Source organism: Arachis ipaensis, chromosome B10, assembly GCF_059453495.1.
Source record: "Arachis ipaensis isolate K30076 ecotype BB chromosome B10, ASM5945349v1, whole genome shotgun sequence".
Lineage (NCBI taxonomy): Eukaryota > Viridiplantae > Streptophyta > Magnoliopsida > Fabales > Fabaceae > Arachis > Arachis ipaensis.
Window position 1 is genome coordinate 83692954 of NC_142435.1, and position 13532 is coordinate 83706485.

A 13532-nucleotide genomic window follows, 5' to 3' on the forward strand; every position below is an offset into this window, starting at 1 on the left:
GAAATTGGGAACTACTCTCTGTATAATTTACTTTCTCTGCACTTCTAGTTCCAGTTTTCGTAATGTATTCTCCATCTTTGTTTTCTATTTCCAGAGCTATGAACAACTAAACCCCTTTCATTGGGTTAGGGAGCTCTGTTGTAATTTGATGGATCAATACTAATTTTCATTACTCTTCTTCTATCTTTTCTCTTGATTTTACTAGAAAGCTTTCAATCTTCATCCAATTGGGTAGTTATCTTGGAAAAGAAGCTATTCATACTTGGATCTCTTCTGAACCTTGGAAGAGGAATGAAGAGATCATGCTAGATATGCTTTCTCATGTTGGACCAAATTGGGTTTGGTTGGGTATGGTGACTATAATCCTACCAACACTTGATTTGGGAATGCATGTGGTATAATCAGTGACCATACTTCATCTCTTCTCATGAGCAATTGACCAAGGAATTGGCTATTGATCAAGATTTGAGAGATTGAATTGCCAAGGAATTGGAATTCGATCACTTAAGATTGCCAAGGAGATCAATGAATGCATTGATTGAGGAAGAGATGAAAATGAACTTGATCCGGAGAATGCAACATCTCCTAAGCCAAATGAATCCCCATTTCTGATCTTACCCATTCTCTTTAATTTCTACAGTTTACTTTTATGAGCATCTTCCCCATTCCCATTTAAGATTCTGCAATTTACTTTCCGCCATTTACATTCAGCTCTTTATTTCCAGCTATTTACATTTTCTGCTATTTACTTTCCCGCCATTTAATTTCCTGCAACTCTCAAACCAAATTCTGCTTCACTCAACTAGAACATTCCTCTAATTAAAGTTGCTTGACCAATCAATCCCTGTGGGATTCGACCTCACTCTATTGTGAGTTTTTACTTGATGACAATTCGGTGCACTCGCCGAAGGAAAAGTTGTTGAGAGACAAGTTTTCATGCTATCACGATCCCACGGAGATTGTCGGCTTGAAGCAAGCTATGGTCATCTTGTAAATCTCAGTCAGGCAGATTCAAATGGTTATGGAGATTTGATAATTAAAATATAAATAAAATATAAAATAAAGATAAAAATACTTATGTAATTCATTGGTGAGAATTTCAGATAAGCGTATTAAGATGCCTTGCTCCTTCTGAATCTCTGCTTTCCTACTGCTTCCATTCAATCATTCATACTCCTTTCCATGGCAAGCTGTATGTTGGGCATCACCGTTGTCAATGACTACTTCCCGTCCTCTTAGTGAAAATGGTCCAAATGCGCTGTCACCGCACGGCTAATCATCTGTCAGTTCTCGATCATGTTGGAATAGGATCCATTGATCCTTTTGCGTCTGTCACTACCCCCAACACTCGCGAGTTTGAAGCTCGTCACAGTCATCCCTTCCCAGATCCTACTCGGAATACCACAGACAAGGTTTAGACTTTCCGGATCTCAAGAATGGCCGCCAATAATTCTAGCTTATACCATGAAGACTCCGATCTTTCGGCATGGAGGCTAAGAGATACACGCTCGATCTAAGGTAGAACGGAAGTGGTTGTCAGGCACGCGTTCATAGGTTGAGAATAGTGATGAGTGTCACGGATCATCATATTCATCATGTTGAAGTGCAAGCGAATATCTTAGAATAAGAATAAGCTTGAATTGAAGAGAAAAATAATAGTACTTTGCATTAATTCATGAGGAGCAGCAGAGCTCCACACCTTAATCTATGGTATGTAGAAACTCTACCGTTGAAAATACATAAGTGATGAAGGTTCAGGCATGGCCGAATGGCCAGCCCCCTAAACGTGTACACAATGATCTAAAGATGGTCAAAAGATCTAAAATAAATCACTTAAAGTAGTTTTTATACTAAACTAGTAGCTAGGGTTACATAAGATAAGTAAATAATGTAGAAATCCACTTCCGGGCCCACTTGGTGTGTGCTTGGACTGAGCATTGAGCTTTCGTGTGTAGAGACTCTTTTTGGAGTTAAACACCAGGTTGTAGCCTGTTTCTGGCGTTTAACTCTGATTTGGAACCTGTTTCTGGCGTTTAACTCCAGAATAGGATAGGGAGTTCGCATTTGAACGCCAGTTTGCATCGTCAAAACTCGTGAAAAGTATGAACTATTATATATTGCTGGAAAGCCCTGGATGTCTACTTTCCAACGCAATTGAGAGCGCGCCAATTGGTTTCTGTAGCTCCAGAAAATCCACATCGAGTGCAGGGAGGTTAGAATCCAACAGCATCTGCAGTCCTTCTTCATCCTCTGAATCAGATTTTTGCTCAAGTCCCTCAATTTTAGCCAGAAATTACCTGAAATCACAAAAAAAATACACAAACTCATAGTAAAGTCCAGAAATGTGATTTTTATTTAAAAAATAATAAAAATATACTAAAAACTAACTAAATCATACTAAAAACTATGTAAAAATAATGCCAAAAAGCGTATAAATTATCCGCTTATCACTCCCTTGCTTGGTGTAGCGCTTCTCTTGGTTTCCTCATGTGCTTGGTTTCGAACCTTGGCTTCTTCACTGGCAAATGTTGCGCTTTGATTTTCTTTTTGGGGAGCCACAATAAAGTTAACTAAGTTAATTGAGCGCTATGCTTTTGCCTTGTAAATTTTGGTTCCCTTGGGCACTCCGTTTGTTCTCTCAACGCAGTGCCTTGGCCTTGTGCCTTTGTGCCTTGGTCTTCAATTGCTAGCATTCACTTATTGAGCACTCCGCTCACTTTTGAGTGCTATGCTTGCTTTCTTGAGTGAGTGCCACACTTTTCTATCATAGGCCACACTTTTATGGGCATGCTTTCCTTGTTTCTTTCTTTTCTTCACCTACAATCAATCAAACCAACCAAACAAAGCATCCCCAAATTCACAAGATACATAAATCATTCAAAAACCAATTAATTCTAGCTTAAACCTTATGATTTTGTGTCAAATAAATGATGGTTGATTGAATTGACATAACCATGAAAATTCACTCCAATTCACTTACTTATAATGCAAGAAAGTGCATAAAACCTAATGAAACAAGTGAAAAATGCTTGAAAAGCTAGCATAAGATGACTTGTTATCAGGTTATTGATAAGAGTAAAAAGAGGATTGTTCTTGTATGAATAGGGAGATGGTGGCTCTTGATATGGGTAGAAAGATGTGTGTTCTTGATATGGATAGAGAGGTGGTGGTTCTTGGTATGAATAGGGAGATGGTGGCTCTTTGGTTTTGATTTTGCCAACCAAAATTTGGGTAGTTCCTCCATCCACAATAATAAGAATCACTCCCTGGATGTGAGTAGTAACCCATGTGATCTCTCTCCATTATTTTTTCTTAGCACAAAATACCAAACAAAATTAAGTGCACCATGTGATAAACAGGCAAGCAAAGAAGAAAGAACATAAAGAAAAATAAAAATAATAGAAAAAATGAAAATAAAATAAAATATAAAAGAAAATAAAAGAAAAGAAAAATAAAATAAAGAAAATAAACTGAATAAAAAAATAAAACAACTAATAAGCAAAAAGGAGTATAAAATTCAAACTCAATAAGTAAAATAACTAGGAAGAATAAAACAACTAAGGAGACACCAAACTTAATTTCAGAAATTAAGAGAAAAAAAATTTAAATAAAATAAATCAAAATATATATTTTTTTAAAAAAATTAAAAACAAAAATAAAATAAAACTGATAAAATAGAAAAATAATAGAAAAAAATGAAAATAAAATAAAAGAAAAAAAAGGAAAACAAAAATAAAAGACAAAATAAAATAAAAAAAGATATTAAATAATTAAGAAACTAATAAAAATGAAAATAAAAAAGGAAAGAAAAAAAAGGGAGCCAACAAAAGTTTAAAAAAAATATCAAAATGAAGTTAGGAAAATTAAAAGTAAAAAATGAAAATAAAAAGAAGATACGGGGCAGGGGGATATAAACGAAAAAGAAAGAAAAAAATGGAAAATAAAATTAGAAATTGATAATACTAAAAAAAACTATTTAAAGAAAAAAATTATTTAATCTAAGCAATCAAACAACAAGTAATTGTCAATCACAGTCAATCCCCGGCAACGGCGCCAAAAACTTGGTGCGAAATTTATAACCCACAAACTAACCGACAAGTGTACCGGGTCGTACCAAGTAATACCTCAGGTGAGTGAGGGTCGATCCCACGAGGATTGATGGACTAAGAAATAATGATTAAGTGATTTACTTAGTTAGAAAAACAGAAAAGAGCGTTTGGGTCTCAATTGCATCAAACACTAAATTCAGAAAATTAATAAAGCAAGCAGTAAACAAGTTGTGAATAATATATGGAGAAAACAGTTAAGGCTTCAGAGATATCTATTTTTCGGATTGACTTTTCTTACTAACTAGTTTAATCATGCAAGATTTAATTCATGGAAAACTATATGTTACTAAACCCTAATTCCTTAGGTCTTTTTAGTCTCCTCTAAAATTCATCAACCGCCAATTCCTTGGTCACTTAATTCCAATTAGAGGATGAAGTTCAATTCTAGTTTATATGCCACAGAAATCCTAATTACCCAAATATAAGAGGATTATATGTCACGTATCCCGTTAAGTCCAGATAATTAGAAATTTAGGAGAATATGTTTTCAAGCTGTTGTTCAAGTAAAGAGCTTTTCCAAGTTATACAAGAACTCAATTAGAACAAGGGTCATACTTCCGTTCCACCCAAATTCATAAAATAAAGAACGGAAATAATTCTTGAATTATAAATCAGAACATGAATTAAAATAGAAAAATAATAATATCAATTCATACAATATTCAGAGCTCCTAACCTTAACAGTGGAGGTTTAGTTGCTCATGGTTTAGAGAGAAAACTAGGATTCCGGTAAATTCTAAACTGCGGAATGAGGTAGAAGAGAAGAGATTCTTTTCCCTTTTTTATATATAATCCTAATTAATGTAAAATATATTTTCTAAAATTAAATAATATCTTTTCCTATTTTTAAATAAAATAAAGTTTAAATCAGAATTAATAGGATATTGCGTGCTTGCTTCTTGGAGAGTTGGTGATGACAAGTCATCCTAGCCTATTTTAGCTAGTCTTTTTCTCTTGTTTTCATTAGAATTATGCACTTTCTTGAGCTACAAGTAAGCTAATTGAGTAGATTTTCATGTTTCCCTTGATTGAACCATCCATATATGAATTCATGCCATTTCATGAGGTTTTATGCTATATTTGTTGCATATTATGAAAGATTGAATATCTCATGATTTTGAGCATAGCTTTGATGAGTTTGGTTGATTAATGATAGGTGAAGAAGGCTTGGAGAAAGGTTGAAGCAAGAAGGAATGGCTAGGAGTGAAGAGAGGACAATAGAATAAGTGAAATTGAACCAGGAAGCAAGAAGCTGGACCTAAAGTTAGCATCAAACTTTTGCACAAACTTTTGGTTGAAAAGTTAGCCCCAACGTTAGCCCCCTAACTTGGAGGCTAACGTTGGAACTTGAAAATTCTCCCCTGGGCTTCAAAAGTTTGCGCCAACGTTAGCCCCCTAACTTTGAGGCTAATGTTGGCACATGGATTTCTCCCCTGGGCACCAAAAGTTTGCGCCAACGTTAGCCCCCTAACTTTGAGGCTAACATTGGCACATGAATTCCTCCCTGGCCATCCAACGTTTGCGCCAACGTTAGCCCCCTAACTTGGAGGCTAACGTTGGCACATGAATTACAATGGGGAAGGAGCAAAAGTTTGCGCCAACGTTAGCCCCCTAACTTGGTGGCTAACGTTGGCGCCACTAGCACACAAGGCATTGCCAACGTTAGGGTCAAAGTTAGACCCCTAACGTTGGCACCAACGTTCATACCAGCAAAATGTGCTGGCTGCTATGAAAAGTTGGAGCTTTGGCTCAAACTTTTGGTCCAACTTTTGCTAACCTCAAAACCGGTTCAATTGGTTCACTTTAGTTCTTCTTCAAACTTCAAGAGCAATCAACCAAGGCCTCTTTCAACCCAATTCCACCAAGAGCAAAGGCCCAACTCAAGGCTTGAAGATCATTTGAAGAAAGTGTATAAATAGGATAGAATTCAAGTTCTTCAGGGAGCTTTCTTTTTGGAATTTTCATAAGAGTTTTCAGAGAGTTTTTGTGATTGAGTGAACTTTAATTTCTTTGTCTTGGGGAAGGAGAATTCACTTCTCTTTCTCTCAGTTTTATTGCTTTCAATTTCAATTACAATTGTCTTGGATTTTGGGTTGGAGAATTGAAGAAATTCTGTTTCAATCTCAACCTTGGATCTCTCTGTTTATTTACTGAATTTGAATTTCTGTTTCCATCACTGGATTCTCATCTATTCTCTTGCAATTTACAATTCCTTTGCGATTGTTCTTATTGGATCTAGGAAGGCATTGAGATCTAGACTTAGTTTTCTAGTCTCTGGGTCCTGAGATCCAAATCCCCAATTTACATTCTGTTTCTTTCTTTCCATGTTCATTTACTTTTCTGCTATAAGATCCGATCCAATCCCAATTCCCTTTTACTCTTCTGTTTGATGCAATTTAACTTTTCCTTGTTTAATTTCTGCAAAGCCACGTCCCGATCCCCTTTACATTTCAAGCAATTTACATTCCTTGCACTTTAAGATTCCGCGATTTACCTTTTTTGCACTTTAAGTTTCTGCCATTTAATTTCTTGTTCTTTAAGTTTCAGTAATTTATTTCTTGTTCTCTTTACTTCAATGCAATTTAATTCTCCAAGTCACAAAACCATCAACCAAATCTTGATTCGCTTGACTAAATCAACCACTAAACTAAAATTGCTCAATCCTTCAATCCCTGTGGGATCGACCTCACTCCCGTGAGTTTTTATTACTTGATGCGACCCGGTGCACTTGCCGGTTAGATTTGTGTGTTTTGGGAGAAATTTATTTTTCACCAAAATACTCATCAGGGACCACTTGATTCCTTAATAATCCACGCCTAACTTGAGAAATCTCAAGTTAGGCGCAGCCTTGCCGAATTGATGGAGAAGAAGTATGGACTATTATATATCATTCGAAAGCTCTGGAAGTTAGATTTCCAATGCCACTAGAATCATGTCAATTGGACCTCTGTAGCTTGAGTTATTCATATTTGAGTGCAGAGAGGTCAGGGTTGACATCATCATTCGTCTTCTTTTCTTTTTCTGCGGAAACTCCATCAAATCCATCCGAATGCTACCTAAAATAAACAAAATTGCACGTGACTTAAAGTAGCATCTATAGTGGCTAAAATATAATTAATTCTTGATTAAACTCAACAAATTAAGTGCAAATTTACTAGGAAAAGGTGGGAAAGATGCTCACGCATCAGTTACCTAAACCTTTTTGAAGATTTCCACCATCTTAGGGTCGAGATCCATCTGCTTTCTGGACTTTCTAGCAAGGTGTGGAAAGGGAATAGGAATGGCTTCCCTTGTAGCTTCATCTTCCTTTGGTTCTCCATTCCCTGGTTGAGCTGCTTCTTCTTCAACCCTTTCTTGTACTTCATCCTCCTCTTCAACATCCTCTACCTCAACAATGTTTTCAGCTTGAATGTCTTCTTTTGAGCTTGGCTCCTCATGATTCCTCTCTTGCAGTGTGGTTCCAGACCTCAAAAGAATGGCATTGATTCCACCTTTGGGTTGGGTAAAAGTTGAGAAGGAATTGCACTGGAGCTTGAAGGTTGATTGTTGGGGGTAGATAATGAAGCCATCCGGGAGACGAGAGCTTGTAAAGTAGCGTTCAGACCATTTATTGTAGAGTTAAGTGTATTCTAAATGTCTTGTTGTCCTTGCACAAGAGAGCGAAGCATCTCATCATTAGAAGAGGAAGGGGTGTAAGTAATTTGAGGGGCCTGCTGTTGGTTGTTTTGAGGTGCCTGGTACTGCCTTAGGTGCGGTGCTCGGTAAGGCTGGCCTTGGTTCTGCTATTGGTAGGGAGGGTTCTGTTGGTATCGGTTTTGCTAATTGTTGTTGTTGTTCTACCTCTGATTTCCACCGTTGTCTCTGCCTCCTTGGTTATAGTTGTCCCTCCATCCTTGGTTGGAATTATCTCTCCACCATTGGTTGGAGTTATCCCTCCACCCCTGGTTGGAGTTGTCTTGCCAACCTTGATTGTAGTTCTCACCTTGGTTATAATTACCACCTTGTTGATAGTATCTTTGATTCGGGCGGTCATAGAAATTATGGGTAGCCGCCAAAGGTGTTGTCTTCTTGCTGGAGCTGCGGACAGTCATCAGTGTAATGAGTATAGCAGGCATATATTCCGCACACTCTCTGAGGAACCAATTGTTGACACTCTTTTTGTGGGAGAGGCTGAGGTTGTTGTTTATTTAGCTGTAGCTGCTTCATTACATTGGTCATCTCTCCCAGAGTCTGTGTGAGAGCAGGAGTCACACTACTAGAGGAAACCTCCGTAATAGCTTTGGGATTGTTGTTCTTGTGCCTGGCATTCCGGGTAGACTCAGCTAGATCGGTGATCAACTGCCACGCTTCTATCACCGTCTTGTACTTCTTCAGAGAGCCATTACTCGCAGCATCTAATGTAGTCTTGTCTTGAGGCTTCATGCCTTGTGTGAAATAGTTAATCAATACGAATTGGTCAATCTTGTGGTGGGTGTAACATCCCTTCCAGCAAAATACCTTGCTTAAGTCAGGGTATTTCTACTAGAAAGAACGTTACGTGACCTTTTCTAATATTAACTACTTAATTACTGAGCCTTTGTATCGATTTCGCGTTTCAGTTTCCTAGACCCATATTTTCTTTATAAAACTCTTAAAAGTTTCCTAGACTGTATGAATGACTAATTTGTTCCAAGCATAGGTTCATTAAGTCTATGCTGAACCAGCTTAATCTTTCATACTTTACTAAACCTCAAACACAAACCAATCACGGCCTCAGGCCTAAGCAATTCAATCAACTTCTAATTCACCACAATCCAGTCAATCAGTTACAAACACAAGTAATGAGGTTCAAACACAATCAAGAGCAAGTACATCAAGTATAACAATTAGTAGTTAACAGAATTATTCATTTAAGCAAACCAATTACATTATACACACCCAAACAATGTCACATAGATGCATATGATGAATGTCTAGTCCTAGTGCAGGTAATGAGCTCATTTGTCGGTTTCTACCCGCTCCTGACGTAACCCAGCATTACCAGCCGGATATGGCTTTCCTGTTGGCTATACTCATGTGTACAGGAAATAACCCCTCTGCCACCACAGGGTCCACTGCACGCAGAAAATAACACATCTGCCACTGCAGGGATATATGCCGACACACCTTCTGTATACAGGAAATAACCCCTCTGCCATTACAGAAATGGAACAAGTGGTCACGGTACTTCTGTAGCAGGAAATAACCCATCTGCCTTACAGAATTAAAATATGGATCTGTACCGCAGGAAAGCGTTCTCAATGGTCGCACCACTATCTATCTGACTGCCTCAATGCAGCAGATCATCACATAATCATTCTCATTACCATCATTCATTATCATTCTCATTATTCATCATCGCTTTCACATTCTTATGTAGTACCACTTCCTTTCTCAGTTCAATCATACTATAAAACTTTACATCTTTCCATTTCCTTTCATAATTACAAATACACAAGCGGGACAAGACCCACGCCCTTGCCAACAATCTCGTATACCAAATAATCTCTTCTTAAAAGAATCATTGAAGTTTCTATCATTAAATAAGCCTTAAATATTGATTTTGACTAAGTCCTTATACTTTTATAAAAATTTGGACATAATCTCCTTTAAAAATAGGACTTATCCACCCTTATGGGTTCCTTCTTTCTCAATATTTCGTCAGCCTCTTTCAGCAATTGTCACAATAATATATCCTCAAAAATATTTGATAATAGAAAATCTATTTCTTAAATTCCATATCCAAAATAATTACCAACATAACTTGGCAGCCTGATTTCCATTTTGTTTTTAAAATATCAAATGAATTCGGAATTACGCAAACTTTATATCCATGCGACCGTCTCGGATTAAGCTTTCTATTAAATCAAAAATCATAATTTTATGCTGACTCTAGCTTCGGGAATATAAGCAAAACCGTGACTGCTCTGCAGTGTTTTAAATCCAGAAGACAGCAGCAGCATACAACATTCGAAATTTCATATAAAATCCAAATTAAATCGAACCCCCTTCAAAATTAATGTGGTTAAACATAACTTATTCAAATTTCTGTCTAAATTGATTCCAGGGTCATACCATTTTTAATGAAGGAGTTACGTAGCTTGGAAGTTAGGTAATCCTCTGCAGAATTCTGTTTTACAAATCATTGAACACAACCTCTTCCAAGTCCCATAACTCACTTATTAAAACATGGAAAACCCTGAAATTTGAATCATATATACTAAACATACTCAACTTTCACCTCCAATTGGTTGCATCTCAATATCATTCCAGAATTAAAAATTATAAAGCCTCAAAATTACTGACTTAGAAAACAAAGCCTGACTTTTACTGCATAAAACATCTTTCTTTGAAAATCCAAATCTTTAAAACCACAACTCTAACAATTCTAAATTTTTATGAAGTTAAAGTAATAACACAAAAGTTTCATTTAGAATTGGTTCCATTTCAAAATTCCAACTGCAGAATTTCTAATAGAGGAATCAAGTTGCTGCTGTGTTAAACGTTCTGCAGAAAAACCAGATTTGACATCCCCAATTCAAAAATTCACCATAATTCATAAACTTAATGAAAAAGTCTCAAATTTACCAGTTCAACTCCTTATATTCTCAATCTTAATCCAGACTTAGTCTCACGCAAATCCGATCATCATAGAATTAGTTATAGATTTTCAAGTTTTCTAATTTCATTTAAAATAGTGCAGAAAATCAGATTCACGATTTAACTTTGAAAAATCATAACTAATGTTCCAGTTAATATGAAACCTTCAAAATTAAATCTCAACAATCACACTTAATATAATTTACTTAACATTTAAATTCTCATCATTTCAGTTACTATAGAGCCACTGATTCACTTTCAAAGTTACCGTTTAATTTCAAGAGAACCTGATTTTCAGTAAACCATTTTGTATTCAAAATCCAACCCTTCAATACCCTTCAAAACCAATTCCAAATCAACTACCACAAGCTCATTAACATTACAATATACCAAATAATAGCTCAACAGCAACAAATCCAACATAACCCATCAAAATTCAGTAATTCTCAACAATAAGTCATCAAACTATTCCCAATCTACATAATCAATCAATATCACCAATCAACAATTCCAAATCACAATATCAACCATTCCAATCACAATTTCAGCCACAATTCAATATTCACATAATCAATCAATTACTCACATCTATTAAATCTATTTGCAGTTATTCAATAAACCTTGTAGGCATTCTTAAATTGAAATCGTTTTAAACCCCCTACCTCGATGTCGCAATTGCAGAATTTGAACACAACTGCCCCCGTTTCGTTTCTAATTTACAACAGTGACAACAATCCTAATGCAAACAAGGACATCACTGGAACAGCATCAGCTTTAATTTCACGGCAATGATGATGGTTGCAGTAAGACAAGAATTTGAATCTAATGTAGTCAAGGGAAGAAACAGCCCTGGGAATTGACGATAAAGTAAAAACTAAAATTGAATTAAAACAAGAATATAACAACTACACCAGTGCCAAAACAAAGCGTGCAAATGGACAAGTCCCAAAGAAAAGATTAGACCAGTAACAAGGTAATAGAATCAGAACCAACAACAGCCCGGCATTGGCTTCCGGCGTTGGCTTCCGGCAGCGGCAACACCTTCGCCAGTGGCTCCAATTGGGACAAACTCCAGCAAACATCATATAACCAAGGACATCATAGGCAGATACAGGGTATTTATAGAGCAATAAAGGTTTAGAAATGGTGGTTCTCATGGCTAGGGTTTAACTGACTCACCATTAATCATGGCGGCAACAAGAAATTCTAGCGGCGGCAGCGGCAGAGGAATGGTCCCTCCTCGGTGCGTCACTCTCTCACACACGTCTCATCCTCATCCTCTGTGACAGCATCAACGAAACCTCTTCTCCCATGTTCGTTTTCCCCGCTGCGGTGGTAGCGGCTTCCACTAACAGCAGCGCCGGCGATGGAACTTCCCTCCTTCACGCGGTGCTTCTCTACTTCGATCACCCTCTCCTCTATGACGGCTAGGGTTTGGTGGTGTGGCGGTCAGACAGCGGCGACGGTGGCTGTGTTCATCACCCGCAACGCCTCTTCCTTCCCTTCCCCTCTCCTCTCTTTCTCATCTTCTAGTTCCCTTTGGTTCGGACTCTCCCTCTCCGTCACTCCCACTCTAATTTTTGCCTTCCCCTTTTATTTTGCTATCGACATATATATGATATACGTTCTTTTGAAGATAAATTGTGAGAGTGGATAAACGTGGGGTTATAAGGAGGAGATGAGTATATCGGTGCGTGTGTGCGTTTAATTGGTTAGGGAGTACACGTATTAGATACTAACAGTACGTATAAAATAAGAAACATAAGACTAGGAAAAATATATACGAATAATTTAACAATTTTATAAAACATTTATGATAGGATAACAATTCAGAATTTAAATATAATGCTATAAAGATTACTTTTAAAACGCATAAGATTTTATCTATCAATCTATTAACGAGCTCAAATAATTATTTTTAATTTAAATCATAAAATAAATATACTAATTACATTTTTATAAAATGTAGTTTAAACTCAAAACTAATTATTCAAATTAAATAATATAACTTTTTATTACTTTTCTATCACCGAAACTTTAATTTCAATTTACAAAATATCTAATTGTAATAAAATTACTTAAACTTAAAGTATTTATAAAAATCCATTTAATTATTCCTAATAAATTAATCTCTAGGAGTTCAAACTAATAAAATAAACCATAATTTATCCATAATAGAAATTATTTAAATTAAATTATACAATTTTCAAAATATATAAAATAACAAACTATAAAAATTTACACAAGAATTTTAATTGAATTAACTCCAAATATTAGTAAACTAATTTAATTACTCTCAATTGATTAATTTATAAAATAAGATATCAAATCAATAAAATAAATCATAACCTTTTCAGAATAAAAGTTACTTAAATTAAATTATACAATTCATTCTTATTTTTCAATTACTAAAATTATACAAAATATTCTGTTATAATAAGATTACTTAAAAATATTAATTGATTTCAAAATAAAACTATCTCCGAATCTATTTAATTATTTCTAACAAAATAATTTCTAAAATTATAAAGTTTAAACTTAATAAGATAAAATCACAATTTATTTATATTTAGATTTTCAAAAATGCGGGATGTTACAGTGGGGACATGAATCTAGGAGATTCCTGAAGCGTTCCCAATACTCGTAAAGGGTTTCTGATTCGCCTTGGATAATGCAGGAAATTTCTTTCCTCAGTCTGTCTGTAACTTCAGCCAGAAAGTATTTATCCAGGAATTCCCTTCTGAGTAGATCCCAATTAGTAACAACTGCTTCAGGTTGAGTGTAGAACCACTCCCTTGCCTTTCCC